The sequence below is a fragment of the Caretta caretta genome, chromosome 1 (assembly GCF_965140235.1).
Source record: "Caretta caretta isolate rCarCar2 chromosome 1, rCarCar1.hap1, whole genome shotgun sequence".
NCBI classification, from domain to species: Eukaryota; Metazoa; Chordata; order Testudines; family Cheloniidae; genus Caretta; species Caretta caretta.
In genome coordinates, this window is record NC_134206.1 from 50,793,852 (window position 1) to 50,812,120 (window position 18,269).

Consider the following 18,269-nt stretch of genomic DNA (forward strand, 5'->3'; position numbering starts at 1 on the left):
TGTAACATGCTGCACCACCCCAACAACATAGTAGATGCCTTTACAAACTGGAGCACACTGAAAACAAGAGCATAATAGTTTTATACAAGACACTGTGAAGAAGCTAAGTACTATTCTCATTGAACAAATTAGGAAATGATCATATCACAGAGAGGAGATGTAACCGCTTTAAGATTATTTTATTGTTTAACAGAGTACAACAAAGGAAGGCATCCTTTCTGAACTTAGGTTTCAGAGTGGTAGCCGTGTTAGTCTGTATCAGCAAAAAGAACAAGGAGTACTTGTGGCACCTTAGAGACTAACAAATTTATTAAGGCATAAGCTTTCATGGGCTAAAACCCACTTCATCAGATGCATGCAGTGGAAAATACAGTAGGGATATATATATACCCAGAGAACATGAAAAAATGGGTGTTGCCATACCAACTCTAACGAGACTCATCAATTAAGGTGGGCTATTATCAGCAGGAGAAAAAAACTTTTGTAGTAATAATCATTCAAACAGTTGCCAAGAAAGGGTGAGTAACTGTAGGGGAACGATTAGCACGGAGAAATAGTTTTTAGTTTGTGTAGGCTTTAGCCCACGACAGCTTATGCGCTCATAAATTTGTTAGTCTCTAAGGTGCCACAAGTATTCCTCGTTCTTTTTTCCAAACTTAGTTACTAGTGTCTCACAGTTTAGTACCAGGGTGATTTACTGTGGTCCTAGAGTAAAATCCTGGCCCCACTGAAGTCAATGGCAAAAGTCCCACAGAGCATAATTGGTCCAGGACTTCACCCTTAAACTCCACCTCTGTGTTCTGTATTCAGCAAAGAAACTAAGGGTGTGATGCATTTCACCTTGGAAATAACTTCATTAGGGGAGTGGAAACGAAATGAGTTTCCTTATTCTTCCATTCTGGAGGATTTTGATATTTTGAAATTTGATATTGTTCCAATTAAAGGGAATTTATTTTTAAAATTCTCTAAATGAAATGGAGCCTGGAAACCTGGGCTGCCAAGTAACCACATGCATGGAGGCCTGGGCTCCACGGAAGGCAATCAAGTGGTCTGAGAAGGAGCTGGATGAATGAGGTGGCAGGAAACCAGGCAGGTTTCCAATGAAAACCTGCCTATCAGGCACAATGCTGATGTACTTCTACCTGTTTTGTGTCAGAACTTCATCAAAATCCTGTCTCTGAAAAACTTTGATTTTTGGCAATTTCCAAACGTTTTCCAGAATTTTCCCAATGAGTTCTACAGATTAGCCGCCTTTCCCCAGCTGGGAGGATCCAAAGGTTCTAAAAAACACCCAAATCCTCCCAGATCTGTTAAGGACTATAAATGCAGACACCTCATGCTTGTTATGTTGCCAACACCACTCGGCTCCTTTCATCTATGAACAGGAGCCATGTTACCAAGTCAATAGGTTCTCTCACGAGTATGGGACAAAGGAGCAGAAGAATGCAGCAGTGACCTGCCAACCTCACCGTCCTGTCTCTGCCCCACTCTCTCCAATTCATGATGCCACAATGCACCCATAGAAAGGGGTCCACAGTACCAGAGTGAAATGTGGAGTGTGCTGTGAAGGTGGTACTTGTGCACTTCCACACACACCGAAGCTGGAATCCAAACAAGCCACCTCACCATGTGGGTACTTGCAAGGAGGCATGGTGGGCTAAGGCAGAGAGGCTCTGACTTACTAAAGGCCATTGATAGTAAGAGTACTCAAGATACAAGAGTAGTGTATTACTCTTTCAGAATGACTCTTTTGTATAAGTAAAATAAGTAGACGCTGTCCCAGTTCCAGGGTGAGCTGTACCTCTGTCCTCTCCGTGGTCTGCTCAAGCACTTTAGGTTTCAGACAGCTAGCCATCATCACTACTCTGTGAGGGGGGAAGACCCATATCCTGCTTCCACCAGACCAGGAATTAGTCTTACAGTCCCCCTGTAATTGACAGTGCTTACACCAGTAGGTCTGACTTTTATCCATGGCCTGCCATTCTGTTCTCTCCCAGGGGCTCTAACAGGGCTTAGCAATGAACAGCCAGCTTTCACAAAGCACAATACATTTATATAAGATAAAAGCATTAGAGAAAACATATAATAAAACAACACTCTATGTGTGTTATCTTACCAGGTGTCACCCTTCTTCCCTCTGGAAACCCAAGTAGGTTTCCAGAAGAGCCAACCCTTCTAGCAGGATTTTGCCTGGTCAGTTACGATCACATGTCAATTTAAGGACCAAATGAGTGTTATTCAGCTGATCCTTTATACCAAAGATGCTGTATACCTGCTGAAAACTCTTGCCTCAGTTAACTCACTACTTCATGAGTACTTTGGGATTTGGTCAGTGTCTTTTCAGAGGATTCAGGATTCCTTTTCTCCTCCTGCACAGCCTTGTTTGCACCTGGTCCAGGTCTACTCCCTGCCCTCCCTAAAATAGCCAGTCAAAGATCCTCTCTTTTATAAATTGCTAGTCTCCCCAATCAGGTGATTCTCCTCAGTGACCTCAAGTTCCTCATCAGGTGATCTATTGCTTGGTTACAAGCTCACCTAGTTGAACTAGTTCCTCAAGTGGCAGCTAGCTCATTGGTTAGGTTGCTTGAATTTGAATGAGAAATCCTGCAGGTTAACAGCTACAACTAGTCAGAGAAATTCTGGCATAACAATATTTTGTTATAATTTTGTCTATTTTGGTAAAATCTAAGAGCTCTGGAGACTGGTTGATTTTCGCCTGGTTTCCTGACAGCCCATCTACCTGGCTCTTCGGCTTCCTGCCTGGGGAGCGTGGGCTTCCAGAGTCCTCAGCAGGCTGACAGGCACATTGCTCTGACAAAACAAACCCCAGGGCTTCTAACTGCCTTGGGGCAGTCTGCCATTCGAAGTGCCCCATTCCCTATGGTAGAGATTTTTTAGGTTTCAGAGTAGCAGCCATGTTAGTCTGTATCCACAAAAAGAAAAGGAGGACTCAGGGCACCTGAGAGACTAACCAATTTATTTGAGCATAAGCTTTCGTGAGCTACAGCTCACTTCATCGGAATGCTTCCGATGAAGTGAGCTGTAGCTCACGAAAGCTTATGCTCAAATAAATTGGTTAGTCTCTAAGGTGCCCCAGGTCCTCTCTTTCTTTTTTCAATTTTTTAGTTTTTGTTCCAAAATAGAATTAAACCATATTTTCAAATATAAAAATTCTCCATGGAATGGAATTACTTTTCTCTGCCCAGCTATGATGGGATGTACTTGCCGCACACTGGAAATGAAGGGCTTAATCCCATGCTCTTGGCAGCGGAAGCCACGCCCCGTCACCCTTGTTGGGCATGCTCCAGCTGAAGCTACTGTATAAAAGAGAGGAGGTCAGCCCAGACTGAGCTGACTGCTGGAGAGGAAGGATGCATGTCATGAGCTCCAGCCCGGGAGCAGCTGAAGCCCCCACACTGCAGGACCCAGAAGCACTGAGACCCAGGCAGAGGTCCAGATACCCATGGATGCCCAAGGGAGGTTGGAACTACTGGGAACAGCACAGGCCGAGGAATTTGAAGATGCCCAGACCACAGCCGCAGGCGATATGGTAGGAAGTAGCCTGTGGGGAGGACTAGCCAGTCAAATTATTTATTGTGAATAATTGTCTTTTGAGAAAGAACTTAACAAATATGCAGAGGGGAAAAAACCTTTCAGCTTCATTAACTGAACTCAACTTCCACACAAATAATATTTTTCACTTTAATTTTATAGTTCACTTAAATGTTGCTGCATGAAAAAGTGTAGTTGTCATCCTTTTTCTCTGATATGTATAAGATTTCCTAGTGTTAAAGTTCATTCCATTCTTTATACAATCACACAGCAAAATCTGAAACTGTTGGCTTTAAGAAACAGATTCCAAGCTTTCCTTATATGGTGCAGAGTTGACACATGCCTTGTCTGGATATGACAAAAATGTAATTATAATGTCATGGGGTTTTATCATTCAGATACAGTCCCTATTTGCTTGTTTGATTCTAGTGCATGGGACTTTGAAACTAGACAAAACATGAAAGCAAAACATTGGCTGACAATGATTTTTGCTGTCTCAGATATCCTCATCAGTCATATATTAGTATGTCTGTATCAGCTACGTTGATCCTCTACTTCATCACAAATAAAATGGATTTTCCAAATGACCAGTCGGTGTTACAATGCCAGTCTTAAGAATTTATACTATTTCCCCATAATATATTTCTATCTCTTCCTAATGCATATGTGGGTAATATAAAAGAACAAGCCACAGAAGCTGTGTGTGTAAACATTATGAGAGAGAATATTTTTAAAAAGAATAGCTGGGGGAGGAGAGAGGAATACAATTTTACCTTTCATACCCATTGTGAAACCTCCATATCAAATATGTACACAATATGGGCATTTGAATGTGACTTAATTAACAAAAAATGTGGTATTATGAAAGCTGAAAGCCTGGGGGAAATGTTATAAAAAAATCGTAGTAATAGTGTTCCACTTGTTATGAAAATCATGGGAAAAATTATGGAAAGTCACTGATATATTCTGCAGTAACCAAACTATATGTAGAGAACCAAACCCATACACTTTTAATCTTTTTCAGAAGCCTTAAGGCCCCTTGGTGATTGATTGCCCTTCACCGTGTGCCCACACATAACTTAGTCATCCTTGTTCTGCACCTAGAAATCTTTCCTTCTCCCACCCAGACTTCATGATGTTATAAAGGTACAAGCTATTAAAGTTAGGCCTTGTCTATATTGGCAAGTTTCTGCACAGTAAAGCAGCTTTCTGTGTTGTAACTCCTCAGGTGTACACACTGCCAAGCCACTTAGTGCCCAGAAACTGCACAGTTGCAGCTCTGTAAAAATACCACCCCAACGAGAGGCATGCAGTTTTCTGCCTTGGGGGTACAGCACCACGGTGCCATTGTAGACACCCTGGTCGATTACAGCACTGCAATTAGCCTCTGGGAGGTGTCCCACAACGCATGTTCTTGCCTCTCTGGTCATTGGTTTGAATTCTACTGCCCTGCCCTCAGGTGACCAATCATCATCCCCACCCCGTACATTCCTTTGGAATTTTGAAAATCCCCTTCCTGTTTGCAGTGACATATGCAGTGGTCTCAGTGCATCTTTCCAGGTGGCCATGTCTGTTCCATGCACCAGGCAATTTCCTGCTTGGAGCAATGCCGAGCTGCTAGACCACATCAGCCTTTGGGGAGAGGAGGCTGTCCAGTCCCAGCTGTGTGCCAGCCATAGGAATTATGATATCACATACCACCACATGCCTAGTCTGAGTGGTGGAACAGGCTGTTGATTGACTGTCTCACTTCATGGGAATCTGCCTCAGAGATCTCCAGGAAACTCTCATGGAGATACTGAGCAATCTGCTGCCAGAGGTTCTTTGGCAGAGCTGCTTTGTTTCTTGCCCCATTAAGGTAACTTTCCCACACCCCTCTGCTGTCACTGGGAGGGAAGGGGGGGCGGGGAACCATTGCTGCACATAGGGGCCAGGGTGGGAGCCGCATAGGAGCCAGGGTGGAAGCCGCAGGCTTGGAGAAGACCCTCCCTTGATTCCCTGCTCACCCTCAGAGTGAGATATCTTCCATAATAAACACAGCCTGTGGAAAATGTGGGGACAGGAATGATTATCAGCCCCCCACACACAGTGCTGGCTCTCCCCAAGAACCATGTGCCCAGTGTACAGTTGATTTCCCCTGCCCCTGTGGCTACTCACCATTTTGGGGGACTTGTGGCTCATATGTGCTTGCCTGGGGTAAGCCAGTTAGTGACAGGTATGTGAGTAGTGGCTGTGTTTTAAATCACTGAATCAGTGCTTTGTGTGTTGCAAACAATACTGCTTCTGTAAAATGTTGCATTTTGGCTTCATGGAGATACCTTGGGAGTCCAGCCTCCCTCTTTGTTATCACTGGCTGAATGGCTGAGCAGAATTAGAAAGCAGCCACAAAGAACTAAGGAGGACTTTCCGCATGAGGTTATAATGTATTCAGCAGCCGAAAAACAGGTATTGAAGGAGTGGTGGGACAGTGAGAAGAAGAATCAAAAGGAGAATGCGGTGCACCAGAATGAAGCCACGGAGTGACTCTTAAACATTATGGCACACCAAGCGGACATGCTCCAGGTGATACTAGCACTGTAAACCAAGCAGCTCCGGGCTCATCCTCCCCTGCAGCCACTGTCGCAAAACTTTCCCATGCGCCCCACAGACACTGCCAACCCACTCTTATCAACCTCCTAGCTCCAGTCTGTACCCATGGCATTCCACTCCTCTCCCCTCAGAGTCCAGCACTGCAGACTCCCACTATACTCAACACTAGTTCCTCTGCAGCTTAGCCCTTCTGAAGTACAGTACCCACTGCATTGTACTCCAAAGGAAAAAGTTGGATATGATCCCTGGACATACACAAATATTTAACCGTCTCGGGACCCCACCTCCTCCTGGAATCATCCCTTCTCCCAACCCCCTCAGTGCTGATATGGTTTTTTTTTGTTTGTCTCTTCTGGTTGTTTTTTTAATAAAAGAATTGTATTGGTTTGAAAACAATCTTTATTCTGTTAATTGAAAGCAAAGAGCCCTGCAAAGCAACAGACAAGTATCTTAAACCTTCATAGTGCATCATCTGCACCAATCACAATCACCTGCTGGCATTACAAGCACTGCACTCCCAAGCCCATCAACAAATATTAGTGGATTCAGCTTCAAATTGCTGCTTCAAGGCATCTCTGATCCTTATGGTCCCATGCTGCATCCCTCTAATAGCCTTGGTCTTTCTCTGGCTGTTCAAATTCAGCCTCCAGGTGCTGAGCCTCTGCAGTCCAGCCCTGAGTGAAGCTTTCACCCTTCTCTTCACAAATATTACGGAGCATACAGCACGCAGCTATGAGCACAGGAATATTGTCATTGGCCAGGTCCAGCTTCCCATATAGGCAGCACCAGCGGGCCTTTATATGGCCAAAAGCACACTTAACAGTCATTTTGCACTTGCTCAGCCTGTTGTTGAACCGCTCCTTGCTGCTGTCAAGGTTCCCTGTGTCTGGCTTCATAACCCATGGCATTAAGGGATAGGCATGGTCTCCCAGGATCACAATGGGCATTTCAACTTCCCCTACAGTGATCTTCTAGTCCGGGAAGAAAGTCCCTGCTTACAGCTTCCTGAACAGGTCAGTGTTCTGAAAGATGTACACGTCATGCACCTTTCCGGACCAGCCTGCGTTAATGTCTGTGAAATGCCCATGGTGATCCACAAGCGCCTGGAGAACCATCGAGAAATACCCCTTCCAGTTAATGTACTCAGTGGCTAGGTGGTCTGGTGCCAGATTTGAATGAGTGCCATCTATCACCCCTCCACAGTTAGGGAAGCCCAGTTGTGCAAAGCCATCCACAAGGTCACGCATGTTGCCCAGAGTCACGGTCTTTAGAAACAGGATGCAATTAATGGCCCTGCATACTTCCGTCAATGGTCGACTTTCCCACTCCAAACTAGTTAGCGACCGATCGGTAGCCAGCTTCCAAGTGCAAGCGCAACACACTTCTCCAACAGCAGGGCAGCTGTCGTTCTTGTGTCCTTGCGCCGCAGGGATGGGGCGAGCTTATCACACAGTCCCATGAACGTGGCTTTCCTCATCTGAAAGTTCTGCAGCCACTGCTTGTCATCCCAGATGTGCATGACGATGTGATCCCACCACTCAGTGCTTGTTTCCCAAGCCCAAAAGTGGCATTCCACTGTGGTTAGCACCTCTGTGAATGCCACAAGCAATCTCGTGTCGTAGCTAGTACACGTGGCAAGATAAATATTGCACTCATCTGGCCTTTCTAGTTTAAGGAATTACTCCACTGCCACTTGTGATGTGTTAGTCAGAGTGAGCGGCATACTGGTCAACAGTTCAGGATCCATTCCTGCAGAGCGTGCAGTACACAGATGATTGAAAGATGGCGCCAAATGCAGATGGAAGCACAGGGATTGCTGGGATGCGACACAATGCATCACGGGGATCACCCAAAATGCCCTGTGGACCCCCCCTGCCTTCCCACAACTCTTAGCAGCAGAAGAGGAAGAGATGCTCTGTGGGATAGCTGCTCAGAGTGCACCACTCCAAATACTGCTGCAAGTGTGAACATGCTATTGTGCAGGCAGCTGACAGGATGAACACACAACAGCAGTTTCCCTTCAGCGCACTCTGAGCAGCACTGTAACTGCCGGTGCTATAAGTCTGCCAGGTTAGACATACCCTTAGTGTGGTAGTACAGGAATAAATGAAGGCAGAATGTTGCCCTAAATAAAGAGTAACTTTATCAGAGTCAATGTATTTAAATTGGTGCATGTGAGAACAGAACTGTTTCTTGCTGATCCCAGCTCCCTTTGAAATAAACAGACATCCTTGTCTATTCATTGCAATGGTACTTGTCATCTGAGATCCAAACCCTTTATGGTGTTGCATGATCACTCAGTGTTTAAAGTGCTTGCAAGAGATCTGCTTTATTCTGTGTCTTGTTCCAAAAGACTGTGCATAACAATAGCTTTACAGCCATTCTGCCCAGCCTCTGTCTGGGAAGCTCAGCCCCTTAAAAGCACAAACCCCAATACCACATCTTCCCTTCCAAGTAAAAACTTAACATCTAAACAACCCAACATTAATATAACACAACATTACAAATAGTTATAACTAACCTAACAACTAAGGGTATGGCTACACCACGCAGCTTTTAGCGACCCAGCTGTGTCACTACAGCCATGTCACTAAAAGCCGTGCAGTGTAGCTGCTGTTTGTCCGCAGGAGAGAGCTCTCTTGCTGACAAAATACTTCCACCCCCCACGAGCAGCAATGGCTTTGTCAGCAGGAGAGTGCTCCTGCTGACAAAGCACTGTTTACACTGCCACTTTTCTTTGATTAAAACTTTTGTTGCTTGGGGTGGGATGTTTTTTAATGCCCCGAATGACAAAAGTTTTGCCAACCAAGTGCCAGTGTAGACAAAGCCTAAACTTACCAATAATGTTCAATTAGTCTTTGGGGTGCCCTGAGTTGTCACTTTGACCTGCAGGGCTCTTCCAGAATATCAGCACTACTGCTCTCAGGAGGTGGCAAGTCCACTTGTTCTGGTTGTTCCATGTCCTGGGGCTCCATTGTCTTAACCTGCTGTTACTGTTGCCTGTCTGAGACCTTCTCGGGCAAAATAGCTGACTCAATGCCCTCTATCTTCCACCCTTTGGGATTTAGTGAAGGTGCTGAAGGTGTTGGCTATTCCACAGTAACATGTGTCCATCTGGGGTCACAAACTCATATGACCAGAGGGCAACCTCCTCTGACACTGCTGTTTGTGGCCACTGTTTCCCATCATAGAGACGCACAGCATCATTTTCATAAAGTGGTGGCAGCTCCCAGAACCCCAAATCATATTATATTTTTCATTCTGCCTTATCTGTCTCTTTACATATCTACAAATCCCCAGAGACTCTGGCATCTGTTTCCAACAGTGCAGGTGTAACCCACACACCTCCTGGGTGTCGTGTTCTGTCCTATCAAGTGACACTGAGACCACTTAGAAAAAGAGATTAATGAGTCTGCTCTACAGCCTTAGCTAACAGCGAGTTGGCTTTTAGCTCATGTGGTAGAGGCTCATGCACTAAGCTCCAGAGGTCCCCCGTTCGATCCTGCCCGATGACGACCAGGGTCTGCCGGTGTTACACAGGCATTCCTGTTTTCAGTTTTTGTTGAACAAAATTTCAGTGGTGGAAACACATGCTTCACTGGTGTCATTCTGTAATTCCAAAATGCTGAATACATATCAGAGTCTGGCTCCGCAGGTTTTTTCAGCAGGTGCCTTATTATTTTGACTTCATTTTCCTCCAATATTTCCTCCAATATTATATCCATAATAGGGACTAGTGATTACCTGTCTAAATCTGTACTTCACGACAAACTGCTTAAACTCCTCCCTATTAAACTGTGGCTTTATGATGGGGTGTACAAGCCCACACTGGCCAACAAGGGGTTAAGGGATCACTTTGGGCTCAGCCAGCCCTGCACCAGTCACACCTGTAGCAAATGCTCCATCTGCTGGAGGAATTAAAAGACCAGGGAATTAGCTCATTTGGGTGGGAGAGCTGGAAGTGAGTAGACCTGTAGCTCCAGTAGTGCAAAGCAGAAGGAATCCTAAAGGCTCTGACACAGCTACCCAAGGGGCCTTCCCTGAGAGCAGGGAGGCACCACCCCAGAGACAATCATAGAGGGAAGTATCCCCCTGCCCATGGACCCTGGTAACCCCCTCTTACTTGGTTTGGACTTCCCCAACAGGGGAAAGCCTTGAACTAAGCTGCCCTGGGGGAGTGGTCCAGAGAGGACAGCCTTAAGCAGCCTTGGTTGCCAGACTACTGGTAGCCTAAAGGACCCTGGATCAGAGCCCAGTGGAGTGGGAGAGCCTGGGCTCCTCTCCCCACAATCCCCTTGGTAGTCAGGGGTTGTGGTCATGACCACTAGGCCATGATCCCCAACCAGACTATTAGTGAGTGAGGACTATTACAGGCCTTATGTCAGGCATTACTATGTCAGGTATACGATGTCTACCAAAAATAGATTTGATATGCATAATCACTGGCTTAGCTGTAGTTTTCTACTAAGGCTATCTTGGGGAATTGACACAATAGTCTAGGACAATTACATAGTTTTTTTTCCAGCCAACAGAAACAAATCTATGCCTACCTTGCTCCAGGGGCCCATTTTTTCCTATGCCACCGACATGAGCTCTTTTGCTTGACTCATCCTGTGTTTTTGGTGTAAGTGGCAAGCTTTAGCAGCTTCTTCAATGTCACTATTCATGTGAGGCCAGCATAAAATGTCTCTGGCCCTTCTCTTGGAGTTTTCGATCCCTAAATTACTTTCTTTTTAACATTTTTCTGCAACACCTTAAGGAATCACCATCTTAGAATCATAGAATATCAGGGTTGGAAGGTACCTCAGGAGGTCATCTAGTCCAATCCCCTGCTCAAAGCAGGACCAACACCAACTAAATAATCCCAGCCAGGGCTTTGTCAAGCCTGACCTTAAAAACCTCTAAGGAAGGAGATTCCACCACCTCCCTAGGTAATGCATTCCAGTGCTTCCCCACCCTCCTAGTGAAAAAGTTTTTCCTAATATCCAACCTAAACCTCCCCCACTGCAACTTGAGACCATTACTCCTTGTTCTGTCATCTGGTACCACTGAGAACAGTCTAGATCCATCCTCTTTGGAATCCCCTTTCAGGTAGTTGAAAGCAGTTATCAAATTCCACCCTCATTCTTCTCTTCTGCAGACGAAACAATCCCAGTTCCCTCAGCCAATCCTCATAAGTCATGTGTTCCAGTCCCGTAATCATTTTTGTTGCCCTCCGCTGGACGCTTTCCAATTTCTCCACATCCTTCTTCTAGTGTGGGGCCCAAAACTGGACACAGTACTCCAGATGAAGCCTCACCAATGTCAAATAGAGGGGAACGATCACATCCCTCAACCTGCTGGCAATGCCCCTGCTTATACAGCCCAAAATGCCATTAGCCTTCTTGGCAACAAGGGCACACTGACTCATGTCCAGCTTCTTGTCCAATGTAACCCCTTTTCTGCAGAATTGCTGCGGAGCCATTCGGTCCCTAGTCTGTAGCAGTGCGTGGGATTCTTCCATCTTAAGTGCGGGACTCTGCACTTGTCCTTGTTGAACCTCATCAGATTTCTTTTGGCCCAATCCTCTAATTTGTCTAGGTTCCTTTGTATCCTATCCCTACTGTCATAAAAATAAAGGGAAGGGTAACCACCTTTCTGTATACAGTGCTATAAAATCCCTCCTGGCCAGAGGCAAAACCCTTTCACCTGTAAAGGGTTAAGAAGCTAAGATAACCTCGCTGGCACCTGACCAAAATGACCATTGAGGAGACAAGATACTTTCAAATTGGGACGGGACGGGGCGGGGGGGAAACAAAGGGTCTGTCTGTCTGGGTGATGCTTTTCCTGGGAACAGATCAGGAAGGCAGTCTCAGAACTTCTGTTAATTAGTAAGTAATCTAGCTAGAAATGTGTTAGATTTCCTTTTGTTTAATGGCTGGCAAAATAAGCTGTGCTGGATGGAATGTATATTCCTGTTTTTGGGTATTTTTGTAACTTAAGGTTTTGCCCAGAGGGATTCTCTATGTTTTGAATCTGATTACCCTGTAAGGTATTTACCATCCTGATTTTACAGAGGTTTTTTTTACCTTTTCTTTAATTAAAATTCTTCTTTTAAGTACCTGACTGATTTTAAATTGTTCTTAAGATCCAAGGGTTTGGGTCTGTGTTCACCTGTACAAATTGGTGAGGATTTTTATCAAGCCTTCCCCAGGAAAGGGGGTGTAGGGCTTGGGGGGATATTTTGGGGGAAGACGTCTCCAAGTGGGTTCTTTCCTGTTCTTTGTTAACGCGCTTGGTGGTGGCAGCATGGGATTCAAGGACAAGGCAAAGTTTGTACCTTGTAAGTTTTTAACCTAAGCTGGTAAGAATAAGCTTAGGGGGTCTTTCATGCAGGACCCCACATCTGTACCCTAGAGTTCAGAGTGGGGAAGGAACCTTGACACCTACCCTCCAGCGTATCTACCACTCCTCCCAGTTTAGTGTCATCTGCAAACTTGCTGAGGGTGCAGTCCATGCCATCTTCCAGATAATTAATGAAGATATTGAACAAAACTGGCCCCAGAACCAACCCTTGGGGCACTCCACTTGATACTGGCTGCCAACTAGACATGGAGCCATTGATCACTGCCTGTTGAGCCCAACAATCTAGCCAGCTTTCTATCCACCTTATAGTCCATTCATCCAGCCCATACTTCTTTAACTTGCTGGAAAGAATACTGTGGGAGACTGTATCCAAAGCTTTGCTAAAGTCAAGGAATAACATGTCCACTGCTTTCCCCTCATCCACAGAGCCAGTTATCTCATCATAGAAAGCAATTAGATTAGTCAGGCATGACTTGCCCTTGGTGAATCCATGCTGACTGTTCCTGATCACTTTCCTCTCCTCTAAGTGCTTCAGAATTGATTCCTTGAGGACCTGCTCCATGATTTTTCCAGGGACTGAGGCGAGGCTGACTGGCCTGTAGTTCCCCAGATCCTCCCCCTTCCCTTTTTTTAAAGATCTTAGTGACCTTAAACAAAATCACATCTAGTACTGAGAGCTCTTCCTTTAATTGATAGGCTTTCTCAGGTCATGCTGTCCTAATAGACTTAATTACTTTCTGCAGGCTCATCCTGCATAGCAGCTCTAGCAATCACAGTCCAAGTTTCATCTGAGACTGGACAGGTGGTTTGTTTGTTTTTTTTTAATCAAATTGACATGTACAAAATCTAGCTCTGGGCTTTGCTTCACTGCTCTTTTTTCAAATGTTCTAGAGCAGAGGTTCCCAAACTTTTCTTATTGTGTACTTCCTTCCAGCTCTACCAGCTGCCCATATACCCCCTTCCAGATCTACTAGCTGTGCGTGTACCCGTATTCTTCTCATTACTGATATTTTGTGTGTTCTTCTTAACACTACCTGTCTTTAGCCATCTGTCCATATTTCACTGTTATGTATAGATATAGTTCTAGTGTGACATATATAACCAAAACAAAAACCCTGACTAAGTTCTGAGTTCAGTTAAACTGCACAGTTGCTGGGAAACTGAACTCATGGTGTATGGTGATTGGAGATGAGGGCCCTGCACACCAGCATCTCTGTGTATCTGTGTTCTCACTGGTACATCTTGTATGGTAAATTAACTACTTTATAATAACTATTTTATATAACAAATTCCCATGGAGTTTTACAGCTTTGTCTGAGTAGCCTATTATGAAAATGCAATAAATAAAATAATTGATAAATAAAATCCACCAGTACACAATTTCTCCTGTGTATCCCCCAGAAATGTCTCGCATACCACAGTTTGGGAACCCGTGTTCTAAAGAGTTTGTCTGCAGCCACCAAATATCTACCAGGTTTTATGCAATCTGCATTTTTTCCAGTTACAAACATATGATTTGATGTCTGTATGCTAAGAGAGGTATTTTCCAGGCCCCTTTTGGCAATGGTAATAAGCGGTTTATGATCAGCTCCAGCTAACGCAGGGCTCCCATTAATAAATACATGAAACTTTTTACAGCCATGGACTAAGGCCAAAGCTGCCTCCTCTACTTGACTGTATTAATTACTTAGTTTTTGTTAGCTCCTGTGAGGCAGAAGCCACTGGTCTCCAATTTTGACCATAAATTGGTTAGTCTCTAAGATGCCATAAGTACTCCTTTTCTTTTTGCAATTTTGACCATGATGTTTCTAAGCAGACTTGGCCAGTAACCTCCTTGGAGACATCTGTGGACAACTTAGTTTTGTGCTTACTGTCGTCGTATCTCAGGACTGGGGCCTCTTTAATTAACTCCTTCTATTTCTCAACCCCCTTATTAACATTTGCATCCCATAGCCATAGAACATATTTCCACAGTAGAAGTCTCAGGTTGCTGCTTTGAGCTGCTAGATAAGGCACAAATTTCCCTCTGCAGTTCACTGTTGCAAGTCCTGCCTCAACAGACAAGGAAGACATGCTAATGATGGCCTCAGCCTTACTGTGATCTACTAATACTCCTTGCTGTGTTAACTTCTCTCCCCAGTGTGCTATTTCTGTTACACCTCATTTACATTTGTGTTTGTTTGGCTTTAGCCCATCACTTCTGCTTCTTGCTGAAGCTGCTTGGAGCCTCTGGTTATGCTCTTGTACTGTTTTTCCCCCAGTCAAAACATCATCTATGTAAAACTTAGTAACCTCTTCCCCCCTGCCCCCGCCAGTCACCAAAATTTTGTTTTTTCACCAGAAAATATACCTCGGGTGCTGAACACAACCCAAATGACAGTCTGCCATTTCCCCAAGGGGGTGCTAAATGTGCACAAATATGTGCTTTAAAAAAAGGGGGGAGAGGGCACCTGCCAGTACCCTGCTGACAAACCAAGTGTAGAAAAATATTTGTCATCAGCTAAGTCCCCAAAAATGTCTCCCCTTATAGATAGTGGAAAATGTTCCCTTTTGACATTGTTATTTAATTATTTTCAGTTTATACATAAGCAAAGGGTTTTGGTGTCTCTCTCTCTCTCTTTTTTGTATTATTATTTCTTCTCCAGTGACTGAGTGTACCCACTCTTTTGGCTCTTCTGCTCACTCTATGATTCCCAGAGCAATGACCCTATTCAGCTGCACTTTTAGCAGCTGCCTTAGGGTGAGGGCAATTTTCCTAGGGCCATGAATTGTGGGGCAGTTGGGCTCTTTCAGCTCTATTCTGTATTCTGAGAGCTTTCCTATCCCCTTGATGTCCTCAAACTCTTCAATTGTTTTGATCTCCTTCCCCTCCAAACAAACAGTGCACCCTACTGATAAAACCAAGAGCCTGACACACTTTTAATCCAACAATGGGTGCTCTTATCCCCGGCACTACTACAAATTTATATCTTTTCAATTTGTTATTTATCCATACATCTAATTCACATATGCTTTTAGTGGGGATAAGCTCACTGCTGCAAGCCCTACGTTTTCCCAATTTACTCTCCAATACTTTTCTTTTAGTGCTATTAGCACTGTTTCTCTCCACACATTGTCTTGTGCACCAGTGTCCGACTTAAAATTAATAAATGTCCCATTTGATTTCAGGTTGATAGTCCCATCATTGTCCATTGCTCCTATGAAGGATTCATCTGAGCTGTCTTAGTCCTCATTGGCCAAGCTTTGTGTGTTTTGCTGGTGCTTGCAGACTCTTGAAAACTGATGTAATCCATTGCATTTCTTGCATCCTTTCCCATATGCTGGGCATTGTTTTGGTTTGCATTGATTGCCACAGTGTGTGCAGGTCCATGTGCTGTTTTTGCTGGACTCAGACTTTGAGCTCTGCATGCTTTTCTGCCTCAGATCTCTTTGCTTGTACATTTTGGATTCTCAATCATATTTACAGTGTCAGAACCCCCCATAAGCTTCATTCTGGACTAGGTGACTTTCTTTGCTTGACAAATTCTAATTGCTTTGTCAAGTGTTAATTCTGGGTCTTCCAGTAACCTCTCTGAGCTTTTTGTTCCAGATTGCAATCACAGTCTGGTCTCTTATAAGGAACTAGTTAGCCCCCACAAAAATTGTAAGTTTGGTTCTTTGCACATAGATAAATCAGACTCTTCTGTGGTTTAACCTTCATTTTGTACTCTGTTTTTAAAAATCTCTCTCATTTGGTTCTTTCATTACATAAGTGCAGTACCCTGATATTTCTATAATACAGTTTCATGCTTAGCCTTCTCTGCTGGAGTTAACTGAAGAGTGTTAAACACATCAAGTGCTTCAAAACTAGTCATTGTCAGAAATCAGGCTACCTTCTGACTACTTTCCTTTTTGCTGGCATCCACTGTTTGCAGATACAGAGTGATGTGCTGTCTATACTTTCTCCAATTGTTTTCCACATTTCCAGAGACTTTTCAACTCTGGTGGGACTTTTAACTGCTTTACTCTTCCATTCAGGGTATTTTCTTAGTTCCTTTTTGCTCCTGATACAATTCAGTGATCACTTGGTGCTTAAGGTGCTTGCAAGAGCTTTACTTTATTCTGTGTCCTGTTCCAGCTGGCCTTGTATAACAACCAAAGCTTCCCAGTGCCTTGCCCAGACTTTCTGTCTGGGAAGATCAGCCCGTAAAAGCACAATCCCTAATACCACACACTGGACCCAAAATGTTTAGCAATATTTTGGGAAAACGATAAAGGGGGTAAGTAGGTAAATTCGATTTACATTCCAGAAGGGACCTAGATATATTCAGCTTCATCTGCGACATCTTTACTCTTCAAAACATTTTAGTACACATCATTTAACATTGAGGATGTTAACATAATACAAGTAGCTTCCAAATAATTTGTGTTCTACTAATAAGGAACAGAAATAAATGAAATAGCATTCAGAGTTTTGAACTAAGCATTCATAATTTTTAATTTTTTCAGAAGCTGAATAGTTGCTGATTGCAGGGGACTGTATTCTACCTTATTTACAGTACCTAGTAATATCTTGGTTACTAGGAAACCTTTAACACTTTATCTGAAAAGTGAAATCTCCTAATAATCCATAATTTTGTTGTTTAGTTTTGCCTTTTGCATATGAAACCTTTAAAAATTGATACTTTTTACATTGTTCGTAGGGGCATTTTATACAGATATACAAACGGTTTCAGTACTTGTGAAAGGTACTACATTTATAACACTGAGGGCAGAAATCCTCTATTTGTCCACATGGCTGATAAAGCATAGGTACTGGCAGTGCATGCTTCCTCATACTGACCAATCAAGGTGCCTTAACTGACTTTGAGCATCTTTTTCTTGGCATGGAAGGATAGTTGTCTCCATGACACATTCCTTAGCCTTTCTGCTGAAACCACCAACAAGGCTACCATTTAGTACTAATTATTGTGGTTTCTGTGATATGACCACACATCTGCTGGGAACCGATTCAAGATCACTAGTTTCCCACAATCAACTGAATAACAATTAGATGGTAATGATTTTTGCTCACTACCACCATAGATTGCAATGAAACCAGTAACCTATAGGGGAAAGTCTTTTAATCCTATTTCCAATATAGTCCAAATCAATGCAAATTTTATTCTCACTGAAGCATGTGGTTCTTATATCTACAGAAAAAAGCAGCACATTATGCCTGACTTTCCTTTTGTTACATCATTTTCATACTGGTGTAACTCAGCTGAGTTCAGTAGAATTACTTCAGTGTGCACTGATGAAAATGAGAGCAGAATCAGGACCCTAATTCAGAATGACAATGTGAACCTATATAACAAATAAGGATTTAGAGGCATGTGATAGGGCATGCCCTCACTCTGGTGTAGGGGTAACTAACAAGCTCTTCTGGGCCTGTTCAGCTCTAACGAGATGCATCTTCAAGGCTTGTTCTGTCTGAAGGGTGGAGTTGATCTTAGAAAGGGAAGACGTACCACAGGAAAGGGTGGTGGATAGGAGAAGGGCTGTTCCACCTGAGAGATAGCTGACCTGTCTCTGTTGTCAGCCAAGAGACAGTTGCAGGCCTCTCTGCTCCCAAAGCTGCAACAACCAGCTACAAAGCAACATGCCCCAAGAGGAAGGGCTGGAAGAAGACTCCACTAAAAGACAGTGGACCCTGCTGATAGACTCAGCCAAAGAGCTGAATCCAGAAAGACTGCCTGAGAGACAGGCTACCTTTGCTTTCACTCAGATTCCCCTCTCATATAAGGGAGAGGGCAGGAAGGTGA